The 16,480-nt window shown below is 47.8% G+C and overlaps 5 non-coding genes and 1 pseudogene across 5 annotated transcripts; all 6 read left to right on the forward strand.

The window, feature by feature from the left end:
• Positions 1 to 3,596: 3,596 nt before the first annotated feature.
• On the forward strand, positions 3,597 to 3,791 carry LOC141224411 (U2 spliceosomal RNA). Its single transcript, XR_012291836.1, has one exon. It is a non-coding gene; the product is annotated as a U2 spliceosomal RNA (small nuclear RNA).
• A 1,115-nt stretch (positions 3,792 to 4,906) lies between these two features.
• On the forward strand, positions 4,907 to 5,097 carry LOC141224792 (U2 spliceosomal RNA). Its single transcript, XR_012292125.1, has one exon. It is a non-coding gene; the product is annotated as a U2 spliceosomal RNA (small nuclear RNA).
• Positions 5,098 to 6,212: 1,115 nt separating this feature from the next.
• On the forward strand, positions 6,213 to 6,403 carry LOC141225022 (U2 spliceosomal RNA). Its single transcript, XR_012292349.1, has one exon. It is a non-coding gene; the product is annotated as a U2 spliceosomal RNA (small nuclear RNA).
• A 1,115-nt stretch (positions 6,404 to 7,518) lies between these two features.
• On the forward strand, positions 7,519 to 7,634 carry LOC141224548 (U2 spliceosomal RNA; annotated as a pseudogene).
• Positions 7,635 to 8,158: 524 nt separating this feature from the next.
• On the forward strand, positions 8,159 to 8,340 carry LOC141224389 (U2 spliceosomal RNA). Its single transcript, XR_012291815.1, has one exon. It is a non-coding gene; the product is annotated as a U2 spliceosomal RNA (small nuclear RNA).
• Positions 8,341 to 9,455: 1,115 nt separating this feature from the next.
• LOC141225024 (U2 spliceosomal RNA) lies at positions 9,456 to 9,646 on the forward strand. The gene has a single exon (XR_012292351.1). It is a non-coding gene; the product is annotated as a U2 spliceosomal RNA (small nuclear RNA).
• Positions 9,647 to 16,480: the final 6,834 nt, after the last annotated feature.

A 16,480-nucleotide genomic window follows, 5' to 3' on the forward strand; every position in this document is an offset into this window, starting at 1 on the left:
CGTCAGACTATTTATGCCTTCCTTACTTCCCAGTTGTGTGATGTTTATATGTTGCAGGAATGTTCCCTTCCCTCCTCTAGGTCCTTCAAACATCTGGCCAGGGAGTGGTCCCACGGTCCATCCTACTGGTCCGGTGGGGGTGACTGCAAGTCTGCGGGGGTCGCAATTCTGATCAGGGGGGGCGCATTCACGTTTGAGTCCGTCCAGGAGCTCATCTGCGGCAGGGCTCTTGTTGTAGATGGCAACTGGGCGGGAGAACCTGTCAGGTTCATCAACGTGTATGCGTCCCCACTGAAGAATGAGCGTTTGGAGCTTTTCCAGACCCTGCGGCTTCAGCTTGCCACCACCAGGACCTTAGTGATGGCCGGGGATTTCAACTGCCCCATCGAGGAGGATGGTCGTAGTTCTGGCACATCTGCCAAGTTGGACATCACGTCCAAGCTGCTCATCGAGATGGTAACCGAGGCCTCTCTTCAGGACGTGGTGGGCTCCATGGGGAGAGGCTCCACGAACTATTCGTGGAGCCGACCCGATGGCTCACTCCGCTCCAGGATTGACTTTGTGTTCACCTCTCGGGCAGTCAGGCAGAGTAGGCACTCGATGGTCTCCTGCTTCTTCTCCGACCACAGAGCCATTCACTTACAAGGTGTCCTCGGCGACGGTTTTCCGTCCGGCCCCGGCTCCTGGAAGCTGAATTGTGCTCTGCTGGCTCAGGATGAAGTCGTGGAGGAGATGAGAGCAGCCTACGCAATGTGGCAGTCCTACAAGGGTAGCTTCCAAACAGTCTCTGATTGGTGGGAATATGTTAAACTTGAGTTTCGCTGTTTCTTTCAGGCCAAGGGTCGACAACAGGCGTGTGAGAAGAGGAGGGACTTCAGAGGGCTGCAGCGCGAGCTGCGGTCGCTGCAGGACCTTCTTCACTGCGGCTGGGACGTGAGGGAGGAGCTGGAGGAGACCAAGAAGAGCCTGAAAAGGCACTTTGAGGAGGAGTCCAAGCGAATCGTCTTCCGTTCCAAAGTGGAGAATCTGGAGAAGGGTGAGAAATGTAACTCATTCTTTTTCAGGAAACTTCATGCCGGTCACACGCCCCTGAACGAGCTGCGAGACGAGAGCGGAAACATGCGACGTGGGAAGGAGGACGTGATGAGGGTCGTCAGCGACTTCTACAGCGAACTCTACTCCCACAAGACTACGGACCCTGACGCTGCTGATAAGTTCCTGTCAGGTATCACTAACCATCTTGATCCTGCAGGCACGGCAGCCTTGGACAAACCTCTGATGGTGGGCGAATTGCTCTCTGCCGCTAAATCCTTTAGGACCGGCAGGACCCCGGGCAGTGATGGTCTTCCAGCGGAGCTCTATGTAGCGCTGGGAGACCTCATCTGTCCGGACCTGTTGGACCTGTACGAGGAGATGGTGGTGGAGGGTAGAATGCCTCCATCTTTGAGGGAAGGAATGGTCACGATCCTGTACAAGCGGAAGGGAGAGAGGTGCGACCTGAGGAATTGGCGTCCCATCACTCTGCTCAACGTGGACTACAAGATCCTGGCCAAGACGATGGCGACACGACTTAAGACGGTCATCGGACGGATCATCCACCCGGACCAGACCTGCGGCATCCCTGGACGTCGCATCGCAGACAGCCTCGCTCTCGTGCGGGACACGGTCGAGTACATCAAGGTCCGCCGCGCACACGCGGCCCTGGTCCCCTTGGATCAGGAGAAGGCCTTCGACCGGGTTTCCCACGAGTTCATGGGCCGAGCTCTGCACCGGTTAGGTTTGGGTAACATGTTTTGTTCGTATGTCCGTCTGATGTATTTTGATATCCACAGCTCGGTGTTGGTGAACGGCTGGAAGACTGACCCCTTCCCTGTCCTCTCTGGGGTCAGACAAGGCTGCCCTCTATCACCTCTTCTTTTTGTTTGTGTTATAGAACTCTTCGCAGAGGCTATCCGGCAGAATGGAGAGATCAGAGGGATCACCGCACCGGGTCCGGGACGACACGAGGTCAAGTGCTCGCTCTACATGGACGACGTCACCGTCTTCGGCGCTGATCGTGGTTCAGTCGACGCCCTCGTCCAGACGTGTGAGAGGTTCGGCCGGGCTTCAGGGGCCAAAGTCAACTGCAGGAAGTCGGAAGCCATGCTCTTCGGGGATTGGCAGCCGGCCTCCTCCGCCCCCTTCCCCTTCAACATTCAACCGGATTTCCTCAAGGTGCTGGGAGTCTGGTTCGGGAAGGAAGGAGCGGCCCTCAAGTCCTGGCAAGAACGCTTGGCCAAGGTGAAGCAATGGATCGGACTCTGGAGCCTCAGACACCTCACTTGTGAGGGTAAGGCACTCGTCCTGCGTAATGAGGTCCTGCCCGTCTTGCAGTACACGGCGCAGGCCTGGCCCCCACACGTCACTGTGTGCAGGGCCATTACCAGGACAGTGTTTCACTTTGTCTGGGGATCCAAGATGGACAGAGTCAGGCGGGCCGTCATGTACAAGGAGCCTCGCAAGGGTGGGAAGGGCGATCCAGATATCCCCACCCTCCTGCGATCCTCTTTTGTGTGTGATTGTGTCCGCCGGACTTTGCAAGTCAAGAATGGCTCCGCGGGCAGGTCCATGTCTCGCTTCTTCCTGCTTCCTCTTTGGAGGCGACTCGGCTGGGACAAGTGGGACAGCTCCTTCCCCTACAACTGGACGACGCCATGGTTCTACGGAGACGTCGTTCGATTTGTGGGGGAGCATCAACTGGAGGGACTCAAGCCCGACTTGTGGAAGCCCAAAACTATCCACAAGCTAATCAGAGCCAAGGATGACGTGGAGAACATCACAGGACTTCACCAGGACACGCTGGAGACTGTGTGGACAAATGTGTCGTCTGACAGGCTGACCAACGGGCACAAGGACTTGTCGTGGATGGCGATTCAGGGCGGACTGCCCGTCCGGTCATTCATGCATGCCCGGAACCTGTGCAAGACCCGGTACTGCCCAAGGTGCCCCTTCGTGGAGGAAACATCTTTGCACACTTTTTGGGACTGCGGATTTGCACAGCGCCTATTGACTGCACTTGAGGACGACCTGAGGAACTCTGTCCCCAGGGCGAGCCTATCGCACCATTCTGTGCTTTACGGACTCTTCCCTGGGGTTCATACCGTCGGAGCCATCCAGGAGGCTTGGCGCCTTATGAACTGCTTCAAGGATGCCGTTTGGGTCGCCAGGAACCGGCTCATCTTGAGGAGGGAGAGGATGTCCATCCAGGACTGCCGCAGGCTGATCCACAGCCTGCTCAGAGACTATTCCATCATGGACGGTCCGGAGGACGAGGATGAGGACTAAACCCCTCCTCCCCCTCTCCCCTTATGTGTCTTGTCTTTCAATAAAGCTTCGGGCCTGTGATTTTCCCCTCCCCATCCCCTTTTTCCCAATCCCCATCCCTTATCACGGTTCGTCGTACTGTATTGATTGACATGCTTTTTCTTTCAGATTGAGTGTTTTGTGTAGCATAGGGGTGTGATGTGTCTAGTTAGTGCGTCGTATCCTCATGCTATGTAAATATGATGTAGAATTCTGTGAGTACTGGGCTGCGGCACTGTACACTGTCTGTTAACTTATTTTTTGTGCTAATAAAAGATATATTCAATCAAAAAAAATCTGTTCTTATCAGTTTAATATCTGATACGTCCCCTATCTGGGGACCATATATTAAATGGATTTTTAGAACAGGGAGATGGAAAAAGAGCTTGCTCTGTCCACTCCACGCATTGACCTGGTATTGCAGTATCTCCAGGACCGATGCACCCCTTCTTTAATGCAGTTTCTAAAATCAGAAAGAATTGAATTCAATGTTTTTTGTTCATTTTGCTTGTTTGTCGGATTTTGGGATGGACTCTTTGGCTTTGCTTTTCTTCTCCTCATTGGATTTTTCATGTTCAAAGTTGCAGAAGCCAGATTACAAGCTCATTTTGGTTCAACTTCAGCAACTGTGCATTGCATTGCCATGTAATGTGATGCAATGCTATCTTTCTAGCTCTCCCTTTTTACTTCCTTTTGGATAAACAGACATATTAGGCAAGCATTTTGGAGCTTTCACCTAAATAACTACAGGTGGTGAGATAAGCTGCACAATATAATTGACCTTTCAGTATATTGTTGCACACACACCATCTATTTAGCAAATGCCCTTGTTATCAACAGCAGCCTTTTAAACTCACCTGAGCTAACAGGTATGTGCGCTGGTTACTCTGCTGCGCTTAAAATTTCTTTTTTGGTTTGCTACAATGCCTTTTCTGAAACGTTGTCTCCTTCTGCTGGAACACTGACTTCTTTCATTTAATGCCTGCAGACTATAAAAGAGAACCCAACCCAAAAAGTTTGGTTGATTAGTCTGTGGCATTCTGTTAAACTGTTGCTTATGGCGGTCTCTGTGAGCTTCTCAGCGACATTCAGCCAGCCAGGTATCCTGCCTGCAGTAGATGGAATGTGGCAATGGAACGCTGGCTGCGCGTGTCATAATAGGCTCTGAGCCTTTATATACCTGTGCACAGCAGCAGCCACCTTCAGTCTGCTGCTGGACAGCCAGCAGCAGCAGCAGTAGGAGAGGTATGTAATCAGGAGCCCTCCTGCTAAGGGTAGACAGCTGCTCGTTCCACCCCACCCCCCGCCTTAATTGGTTCTCCTCCCTTCCAACGGTGTTGAGGCGGGTGGGAACAGCAGGGGGTGAAGGTGCTGTGTTTAAAGAGGTGGAGTTATGCAGATCTAAAACGCGTGGATTGCAGCAGCAGCAAGCCGAAAAGTGCAGGCATGTAAGGGATCTAGAGGTTGACAACATGTCTTCTTAACGGGAGTCCAGGAGCTCATCTCCACAAATGGACTTTTCAGGATCCTTGGGTGGCTCCGTAGTTTTAAACCAATTCTGGTTATCGCTTCTCGGCCTTTTGGCTAAGATCAAGTGTAGTATCTGTTCTTATCAGTTTAATATCTGATACGTCCCCTATCTGGGGACCATATATTAAATGGATTTTTAGAACAGGGAGATGGAAAAAGAGCTTGCTCTGTCCACTCCACGCATTGACCTGGTATTGCAGTATCTCCAGGACCAGTGCACCCCTTCTTTAATGCAGTTTCTAAAATCAGAAAGAATTGAATTCAATGTTTTTTGTTCATTTTGCTTGTTTGTCGGATTTTGGGATGGACTCTTTGGCTTTGCTTTTCTTCTCCTCATTGGATTTTTCATGTTCAAAGTTGCAGAAGCCAGATTACAAGCTCATTTTGGTTCAACTTCAGCAACTGTGCATTGCATTGCCATGTAATGTGATGCAATGCTATCTTTCTAGCTCTCCCTTTTTACTTCCTTTTGGATAAACAGACATATTAGGCAAGCATTTTGGAGCTTTCACCTAAATAACTACAGGTGGTGAGATAAGCTGCACAATATAATTGACCTTTCAGTATATTGTTGCACACACACCATCTATTTAACAAATGCCCTTGTTATCAACAGCAGCCTTTTAAACTCACCTGAGCTAACAGGTATGTGCGCTGGTTACTCTGCTGCGCTTAAAATTTCTTTTTTGGTTTGCTACAATGCCTTTTCTGAAACGTTGTCTCCTTCTGCTGGAACACTGACTTCTTTCATTTAATGCCTGCAGACTATAAAAGAGAACCCAACCCAAAAAGTTTGGTTGATTAGTCTGTGGCATTCTGTTAAACTGTTGCTTATGGCGGTCTCTGTGAGCTTCTCAGCGACATTCAGCCAGCCAGGTATCCTGCCTGCAGTAGATGGAATGTGGCAATGGAACGCTGGCTGCGCGTGTCATAATAGGCTCTGAGCCTTTATATACCTGTGCACAGCAGCAGCCACCTTCAGTCTGCTGCTGGACAGCCAGCAGCAGCAGCAGCAGGAGAGGTATGTAATCAGGAGCCCTCCTGCTAAGGGTAGACAGCTGCTCGTTCCACCCCACCCCCCGCCTTAATTGGTTCTCCTCCCTTCCAACGGTGTTGAGGCGGGTGGGAACAGCAGGGGGTGAAGGTGCTGTGTTTAAAGAGGTGGAGTTATGCAGATCTAAAACGCGTGGATTGCAGCAGCAGCAAGCCGAAAAGTGCAGGCATGTAAGGGATCTAGAGGTTGACAACATATCTTCTTAACGGGAGTCCAGGAGCTCATCTCCACAAATGGACTTTTCAGGATCCTTGGGTGGCTCCGTAGTTTGAAACCAATTCTGGTTATCGCTTCTCGGCCTTTTGGCTAAGATCAAGTGTAGTATCTGTTCTTATCAGTTTAATATCTGATACGTCCCCTATCTGGGGACCATATATTAAATGGATTTTTAGAACAGGGAGATGGAAAAAGAGCTTGCTCTGTCCACTCCACGCATTGACCTGGTATTGCAGTATCTCCAGGACCGGTGCACCCCTTCTTTAATGCAGTTTCTAAAATCAGAAAGAATTGAATTCAATGTTTTTTGTTCATTTTGCTTGTTTGTCGGATTTTGGGATGGACTCTTTGGCTTTGCTTTTCTTCTCCTCATTGGATTTTTCATGTTCAAAGTTGCAGAAGCCAGATTACAAGCTCATTTTGGTTCAACTTCAGCAACTGTGCATTGCATTGCCATGTAATGTGATGCAATGCTATCTTTCTAGCTCTCCCTTTTTACTTCCTTTTGGATAAACAGACATATTAGGCAAGCATTTTGGAGCTTTCACCTAAATAACTACAGGTGGTGAGATAAGCTGCACAATATAATTGACCTTTCAGTATATTGTTGCACACACACCATCTATTTAGCAAATGCCCTTGTTATCAACAGCAGCCTTTTAAACTCACCTGAGCTAACAGGTATGTGCGCTGGTTACTCTGCTGCGCTTAAAATTTCTTTTTTGGTTTGCTACAATGCCTTTTCTGAAACGTTGTCTCCTTCTGCTGGAACACTGACTTCTTTCATTTAATGCCTGCAGACTATAAAAGAGAACCCAACCCAAAAAGTTTGGTTGATTAGTCTGTGGCATTCTGTTAAACTGTTGCTTATGGCGGTCTCTGTGAGCTTCTCAGCGACATTCAGCCAGCCAGGTATCCTGCCTGCAGTAGATGGAATGTGGCAATGGAACGCTGGCTGCGCGTGTCATAATAGGCTCTGAGCCTTTATATACCTGTGCACAGCAGCAGCCACCTTCAGTCTGCTGCTGGACAGCCAGCAGCAGCAGCAGCAGGAGAGGTATGTAATCAGGAGCCCTCCTGCTAAGGGTAGACAGCTGCTCGTTCCACCCCACCCCCCGCCTTAATTGGTTCTCCTCCCTTCCAACGGTGTTGAGGCGGGTGGGAACAGCAGGGGGTGAAGGTGCTGTGTTTAAAGAGGTGGAGTTATGCAGATCTAAAACGCGTGGATTGCAGCAGCAGCAAGCCGAAAAGTGCAGGCATGTAAGGGATCTAGAGGTTGACAACATGTCTTCTTAACGGGAGTCCAGGAGCTCATCTCCACAAATGGACTTTTCAGGATCCTTGGGTGGCTCCGTAGTTTGAAACCAATTCTGGTTATCGCTTCTCGGCCTTTTGGCTAAGATCAAGTGTAGTATCTTTTGAAAAGGCAGTTTTGTCCTTGGGCTGCCCTAGTAAATTGATGCATATTACACACTGGTTTGGTGCACTTGTTAGTACGCCAGGTGGCTCATAGAGTTATCTGATGGAAAACATGGCCCTCCAGGATCGAAGTCACTAGGCTGGGTAAGTGTGAGGGCTTTGGAGCAATGTGCCCCAGGAGTAGGCGCCCTGGTGGGAGTCCAAGCTTACTGGGACTGGGAAACCCAGAAAGACTTGGCTTCGCAGCACGCCGCACCTTTGCCAATCATACTTTCTGAGCAACCCCCCCTATTCCTGGCCTCCGGGCTAGGAAGGGGAATTTTTATAAACCCGGTCGGAGGTCCGGTCAGCTTTGGGCTGAGAAACCAACACAGGCTCCAGCTCCACTAGGGTGGCAGCCTAGATGGAAGCTGGGAGCACGAAAACGGCTCTTCTCCGGCTTCGGCTAGGGAGAGCATCGGAGATCCCTGACCCTCGCTGTGGCCTTCTGGCTCGGAGGGATGGGGATGGTTTATTGGGGACCCTCTCCTCCGGGAAGGGTCCACATGAATCCTCGCCTCGTGCGCTGTTTTGGTGTGACTTCGGTCACATTTTTCAGTGCCTTGGATGCAGCTTCAATCAAAAAATCTGTTCTTATCAGTTTAATATCTGATACGTCCCCTATCTGGGGACCATATATTAAATGGATTTTTAGAACAGGGAGATGGAAAAAGAGCTTGCTCTGTCCACTCCACGCATTGACCTGGTATTGCAGTATCTCCAGGACCGGTGCACCCCTTCTTTAATGCAGTTTCTAAAATCAGAAAGAATTGAATTCAATGTTTTTTGTTCATTTTGCTTGTTTGTCGGATTTTGGGATGGACTCTTTGGCTTTGCTTTTCTTCTCCTCATTGGATTTTTCATGTTCAAAGTTGCAGAAGCCAGATTACAAGCTCATTTTGGTTCAACTTCAGCAACTGTGCATTGCATTGCCATGTAATGTGATGCAATGCTATCTTTCTAGCTCTCCCTTTTTACTTCCTTTTGGATAAACAGACATATTAGGCAAGCATTTTGGAGCTTTCACCTAAATAACTACAGGTGGTGAGATAAGCTGCACAATATAATTGACCTTTCAGTATATTGTTGCACACACACCATCTATTTAGCAAATGCCCTTGTTATCAACAGCAGCCTTTTAAACTCACCTGAGCTAACAGGTATGTGCGCTGGTTACTCTGCTGCGCTTAAAATTTCTTTTTTGGTTTGCTACAATGCCTTTTCTGAAACGTTGTCTCCCTCTGCTGGAACACTGACTTCTTTCATTTAATGCCTGCAGACTATAAAAGAGAACCCAACCCAAAAAGTTTGGTTGATTAGTCTGTGGCATTCTGTTAAACTGTTGCTTATGGCGGTCTCTGTGAGCTTCTCAGCGACATTCAGCCAGCCAGGTATCCTGCCTGCAGTAGATGGAATGTGGCAATGGAACGCTGGCTGCGCGTGTCATAATAGGCTCTGAGCCTTTATATACCTGTGCACAGCAGCAGCCACCTTCAGTCTGCTGCTGGACAGCCAGCAGCAGCAGCAGCAGGAGAGGTATGTAATCAGGAGCCCTCCTGCTAAGGGTAGACAGCTGCTCGTTCCACCCCACCCCCCGCCTTAATTGGTTCTCCTCCCTTCCAACGGTGTTGAGGCGGGTGGGAACAGCAGGGGGTGAAGGTGCTGTGTTTAAAGAGGTGGAGTTATGCAGATCTAAAACGCGTGGATTGCAGCAGCAGCAAGCCGAAAAGTGCAGGCATGTAAGGGATCTAGAGGTTGACAACATGTCTTCTTAACGGGAGTCCAGGAGCTCATCTCCACAAATGGACTTTTCAGGATCCTTGGGTGGCTCCGTAGTTTGAAACCAATTCTGGTTATCGCTTCTCGGCCTTTTGGCTAAGATCAAGTGTAGTATCTGTTCTTATCAGTTTAATATCTGATACGTCCCCTATCTGGGGACCATATATTAAATGGATTTTTAGAACAGGGAGATGGAAAAAGAGCTTGCTCTGTCCACTCCACGCATTGACCTGGTATTGCAGTATCTCCAGGACCGGTGCACCCCTTCTTTAATGCAGTTTCTAAAATCAGAAAGAATTGAATTCAATGTTTTTTGTTCATTTTGCTTGTTTGTCGGATTTTGGGATGGACTCTTTGGCTTTGCTTTTCTTCTCCTCATTGGATTTTTCATGTTCAAAGTTGCAGAAGCCAGATTACAAGCTCATTTTGGTTCAACTTCAGCAACTGTGCATTGCATTGCCATGTAATGTGATGCAATGCTATCTTTCTAGCTCTCCCTTTTTACTTCCTTTTGGATAAACAGACATATTAGGCAAGCATTTTGGAGCTTTCACCTAAATAACTACAGGTGGTGAGATAAGCTGCACAATATAATTGACCTTTCAGTATATTGTTGCACACACACCATCTATTTAGCAAATGCCCTTGTTATCAACAGCAGCCTTTTAAACTCACCTGAGCTAACAGGTATGTGCGCTGGTTACTCTGCTGCGCTTAAAATTTCTATCTTGTGTGATACCATCTGCTGAGCAGTGTATCTAATGCTCTCCTGTGTGATACTGTCTGCTGAGCTGTGTATCTAATCCTCTCCTGTGTGATACTGTCTGCTGAGCTGTGCATCTAATCCTATCCTGTGTGATACTATCTGCTGAGCAGTGTATCTAATCCTATGCTGTGTGATACTGTCTGCTGAGCCGTGTATCTAATCCCGCCCTGTGCGATACTGTCTGCTGAGCCGTGTATCTAATCCACTCCTGTGTGATACTGTCTGATGAACTGTGTATCTAATCCTATCCTGTGTGATACTGTCTGCTGAGCCGTGTATCTAATCCACTCCTGTGTGATACTGTCTGCTGAGCTGTGTATCTAACCCCGCCCTGTGCGATACTGTCTGCTGAGCCGTGTATCTAATCCACTCCTGTGTGATACTGTCTGATGAACTGTGTATCTAATCCTATCCTGTGTGATACTGTCTGCTGAGCCGTGTATCTAATCCCGCCCTGTGTGATACTGTCTGCTGAGCCGTGTATCTAATCCACTCCTGTGTGATACTATCTGCTGAGCTTTGTATCTAATCCTGTGCTGTGTGATACTGTCAGCTGAGTTGTGTATCTAATCCTATCCTGTGTGATACCATCTGCTGAGCTGTGTATCTAATCCTTTCCTGTGTGATACTGTCTGCTGAGCTGTGTATCTAATCCTCTCCTGTGTGTTACCGTCTGCTGAGCCGTGTATCTAATCCTCTCCTGTGTGATACTGTCTGCTGAACTGTGTATCTAAGCCTATCCTGTGTGATACTGTCTGCTGAGCCATGTATATAATCCTCTACTGTGTGATACTGTCAAGTGAGCTGTGTATCTAATCCTCTCCTGTGTGATATTGTCAGCTGAGCTGTGTATCTAATCCTGTCCTGTGTGATACTGTCTGCTGAGCAGTGTATCTAATTCCATCCTGTTTGATACCATCTGCTGATCCGTGTATCTAATACTCTCCTGTGTGATACTGACTGCTGTGCTGTGTATCTAATCCTATGCTGTGTGATACTGTCTGCTGAGCTGTGTATCTAATCCTATGCTGTGTGATACTGTCTGCTGAGCTGTATCTCTAATCCTACCCTGTGTGATACTGTCTGCTCAACCGTGTATCTAATCCTCTCCTGTGTGATACCATCTGCTGAGCAGTGTATCTAATCCTCTCCTGTGTGATACCGGCTGCTGAGCTGTGTATCTAATCCTCTCCTGTGCGATACTCTCTGCTGAGCTGTGTATCTAATCCTTTCCTGTGTGATACTGTGTGCTGAGCTGTGTATCTAATCCTCTCCTGTGTGATACTGTCTGATGAGCTGTGTATCTAATCCTCTCCTGTGTGATACTGTCTGCTGAGCTGTGTATCTAATCCTCTCCTGTGTGATACTGTCTGATGAACTGTGTATCTAATCCTATCCTGTGTGATACTGTCTGCTGAGCCGTGTATCTAATCCCGCCCTGTGCGATACTGTCTGCTGAGCCATGTATCTAATCCACCCGTGTGATACAGTCTGCTGAGCTGTGTATCTAATCCTATGCTGTGTGATACTGTCTGCTGAGCTGTGTATCTAATCCTCTCCTGTGTGATACTGTCTGCTGAGCTGTGTATCTAATCCTCTCCTGTGTGATACTGTCTGATGAACTGTGTTTCTAATCCTCTCCTGTGTGATACAGTCTGCTGAGCTGTGTATCTAATCCTATCCTGTGTGATACTGTCAGCTGAACTGTGTATCTAATCCTCTCCTGTGTGATACTGTCTGCTGAGCTGTGTATCTAATCCTCTCCTGTGTGATACTGTCTGCTGAGCTGTGTATCTAATCCTCTCCTGTGTGATACTGTCTGATGAGCTGTGTATCTAATCCTCTCCTGTGTGACTCTGTCTGCTGAGCCGTGTATCTAATCCTCTCCTGTGTGACTCTGTCTGCTGAGCCGTGTATCTTATCCTATCCTGTGTGATACTGTTTGATGAGCTGTATATCTAAACCTGTCCTGTGTGATACCGTCTGCTGAGCAGTGTATCTAATCTTATCCTGTGATACTGTCTGCTGAGCTGTGTATCTAATCCCCTCCTGTGTGATTCTGTCTGCTGAGAAGTGTATCTAATCCTATGCTGTGTCATACTGTCTGCTGAGCTGTGTATCTAATCCTATGCTGTGTATCTAATCATCTCCTGTGTGATAATGTCTGCTGAGCCGTGTATCTAATCCTATCCTGTGTGATACTGTCAGCTGAGCTGTGTATCTAATCCTATCCTGTGTAATACCATCTGCTGAGCAGTGTATCTAATCCTATCCTGTGTGATACTGTCTGCTGACCTGTGTATCTAATCCTCTCCTGTGTGATACTGTCTGCTGAGCCGTGTATCTAATCCTCTCCTGTGTGATACTGTGTGCTGAGCTGTGTATCTAATCCTCTCCTGTGTGATACCGGCTGCTGAGCCGTGTATCTAATCCTCTCCTGTGTGATACTGTCTGCTGAGCCGTGTATCTAATCCTCTCCTCTGCGTTACTGTCTGCTGAGCTGTGTATCTAATCCTCTCCTGTGTGATAATGTCTGATGAACTGTGTATCTAATCCTGTCCTATGTGACACTGTCAGCTGAGCTGTGTATCTAATCCTCTCCGGTGTGATACTGTCTGCTGTGTCATATATCTAATCCCGCCCTGTGCGATACTGTCTGCTGAGCCGTGTATCTAATCCACTCCTGTGTGATACTGTCTGATGAACTGTGTATCTAATCCTGTCCTATGTGATACTGTCAGCTGAGCTGTGTATCTAATCCTATCCTGTGTGATACCATCTGCTGAGCTGTGCATCTAATCCTCTCCTGTGTGATACTGTCTGCTGAGCTGTGCATCTAATCCTGTCCTGTGTGATACCGTCTGCTGAGCTATGTATCTAATCCTTTCCTGTGTGATACTGTCTGCTGAGCTGTGTATCTAATCCTCTCCTGTGCGGTACTGTCTGCTGAGCCGTGTATCTAATCCTCTCCTGTGCGATACCGTCTGCTGAGTAGTGTGTCTAATCCTTTCCTGTGCGATACTGTCTGCTGAGCTGTGTATCTAATCCTCTCCTGTGTGATACTGTCTGCTGAGCAGTGTGTCTAATCTTATACTGTGTGATACTGTCTCCTGAGCTGTGTATCTAATCCCCTCCTGTGTGATACTGTCTGCTGAGCTGTGTATCTAATCCTCTCCTGTGTGATACTGTCTGTTGAGCCGTGTATCTAATCCTATGCTGTGTGATAGTCTGCTGAGCAGTGTATCTAATCTTATACTGTGTGATACTGTCTGCTGAGCTGTGTATCTTTCTTCTGCTGGTTGTTCGCCTTTTTTTTGTTGTTCTGGGAGACATCCGTCGTTTGGGTCGTTCTCCAAGTTGGGATCTGCCGTGCCTGAGGAGGAGAATTTTTCCGGTGATTTGGAAAGAGTTTGGACGGATGTGCGTGGTAATCTTCAGGAGGCCAACAGAAAATCTAAAGACTACTTTGATAGGAAACGACAGGAGGTTTTGTTCGCTGTTGGTGACATGGTTTGGTTGTCCTCTAGGAATCTGCGGTTGAGGATTCCTTCTAAGAAATTGGGTCCCAAGTTTGTAGGGCCCTTTAAGGTGCTTCAGGTTGTCAACCAATCTGCTGTTAGGTTGGAGGTTCCTACCTCCTAAGGGAATTAATCCGGTCTTTCATGTCTCTCTGTTAAAAAAAGCTGTTGTGTCGGATGGTGACGCCTCTGCCTCTGTTCCTCCGGTGGTGGAGGACGGGGAATATGAAATTTCTCGCATCCTTGACTCTAGACGGTATAGAGGTAGTTTGCAGTATCTTGTGGCCTGGAAAGGTTTCGGACCCGAGGATAACTCTTGGGTGAGGTCAGATGATGTTTCCGCGTCCAGACTTATCAGAGCGTTTCACAGGAGATTTCCTGATAAGCCTGGTCCTAGGGGATCCGGAGGATCCTCTTAGAAGGGGGGGTACTGTTAGAACCTTGCTGTTAGGTTTTTTTTCCTTTGCTGGTCACATGACCTTGTTGGCCTATTTAATCCTGCTCCGCCCTTCTGGCTTTGCTGGACTTCATTGTATATCTACTTTCTAGCTAGCCTGTGCTCTGTATCTAGCTCTGTTAGTTTGCTTGGTCTACGGACCTCTATGTTCTATCTATTTTGTTTGTTCGTCTGTCTGCTACTATTTCTGTTAGGAGGTGTCCCATATTCCTCCCAGTCCTTAGTACTTGTAGGGATTCCCTCCCCACATCTATAGGTCTTCGTACAGACTAGATTAGGACTTTAGCAGGTCTGATCGCAGGATCAGGTTCCCTGTTACATCGTAGGGATTCAGCTGAGTCCTATAGTAGGGACAGATCTCCTCTCTTTCCTTAGCTTTGGTAGCAGAACATAACAGATAGGGCCTTCTCTTTGGAGATCACTCTCCCTGGACGCTGGGACCTCCGTGACTCCTAGCCCTGGTACTGTAGTCAGCGTTTGGTGAACCTGGGACCTGTAGTCCTCCAGGGGTTCCGGTGGTTCCTACTGGGAATAAAGGGTCCCTGTAGGTGCAGACCCGGTGTCCGGTATATATATCGGGGTGAGCCTGGTATGCTCCTCTGCCCCCTTGCTACTTCTTCCTTCTTCTCTCTGCCTTCGGCCCACCCAAGGCCCTCACTAGGCTTTCAAACGTGCTGTAGGCCTTGGCTCGCCTAAGCAAAGCAGCCAGCTCGCTGCCTCTTCTCTGCTCTCTGAGCATCAGCACACTCTCTGCTCAATTCTGAGCTGTGTTCCGCTCTGTATCTGAACACTAATCTGAAACTAGAACTCTAATCTGAGCTGCCTAGCTCCACCCTCCCTATGTATATCCCTGACGGGATCCCTCTGCTGGTCTGAGGTGGTAGGGTGGAGGTGTGTGAATGTGTGAGGGCCTCTTGTGGAGAAGTCCATCCATGCACCCTTCTGGGTTCTTTAGCACCAGTGCGTAGCAGGGCGCCACAGTTTCCTATCACTAAGCCAGTTCTTAACCCACATACATATATTTTCCCCTATCCCCATTGTTCTCATTTTATGTATCAACCTTTTGTGTGGAACCGTATCAAAAGCTTTTGAAAAGTCCATATACACAACATCCACTGCATTTCCTTGGTCCAGTCCCGAACTTGCCTCCTCATAAAAACTGATCAGATTAGTCTGACAGGAACGGTCCCTCGTAAACCCATGTTGATATTGGGTCGTGAGGTTATTCTTCTTCAGATACTCTAGTATAGCATCTGTTAGGAAACCCTCCAGGATTTTACCCACAGTAGAGGTTAAGCTTACTGGCCTACAATTTCCAAGTTCAGTTTTTGTCCCCTTTTTGAACATTGGCACCACATTTGCTATACGCCAGTCCTGTGGTACAATAGCAAAAAGAACTTCGGCACTCCATACATGAAAATATAAGAAATATTGTATCTAGACTAATGTCACTTTGAAAAATGAAGGTTTTTTGCGCATAATTTGGCCAATTTATGTGTGCCCATCAACCACGACAAGGTCACCTTCGTATGATGGGAAACTACGCTATGCTACCACTGGATATGCCACTCTTGGGCTGTAAGCCTGTATGGACAATATGTCTCTGCTTGGGCTTTTAACCTACAATGTATGGGCTGGTAGAGCTAGTTAAAACCACCTGTGACTGAATGGGAGGGACACATGGTCAGAAAAAAGGCTGTCAAACTTCTAATAGTGTGAACACGTACCTGCTGCAATGCTCCAGGAGCGGGATCCCAAAAATGATTAATAGAAAAAAGAGAGGGGTCGCTCACTGGTCTATTCGGGTGCTCTGAAGAAAAGAGTAATCTCAATAGCAAAAAGAACTTCGGCACTCCATACATGAAAATATAAGAAATATTGTATCTAGACTAATGTCACTTTGAAAAATGAAGGTTTTTTGCGCATAATTTGGCCAATTTATGTGTGCCCATCAACCACGACAAGGTCACCTTCGTATGATGGGAAACTACGCTATGCTACCACTGGATATGCCACTCTTGGGCTGTAAGCCTGTATGGACAATATGTCTCTGCTTGGGCTTTTAACCTACAATGTATGGGCTGGTAGAGCTAGTTAAAACCACCTGTGACTGAATGGGAGGGACACATGGTCAGAAAAAAGGCTGTCAAACTTCTAATAGTGTGAACACGTACCTGCTGCAATGCTCCAGGAGCGGGATCCCAAAAATGATTAATAGAAAAAAGAGAGGGGTCGCTCACTGGTCTATTCGGGTGCTCTGAAGAAAAGAGTAATCTCAATAGCAAAAAGAACTTCGGCACTCCATACATGAAAATATAAGAAATATTGTATCTAGACTATTGTCACTTTGAAAAATGAAG

The sequence above is a fragment of the Phyllobates terribilis genome, unplaced genomic scaffold (assembly GCF_046119375.1).
Source record: "Phyllobates terribilis strain yellow unplaced genomic scaffold, ASM4611937v1 Scaffold_393__1_contigs__length_1774422, whole genome shotgun sequence".
NCBI classification, from domain to species: domain Eukaryota; kingdom Metazoa; phylum Chordata; class Amphibia; order Anura; family Dendrobatidae; genus Phyllobates; species Phyllobates terribilis.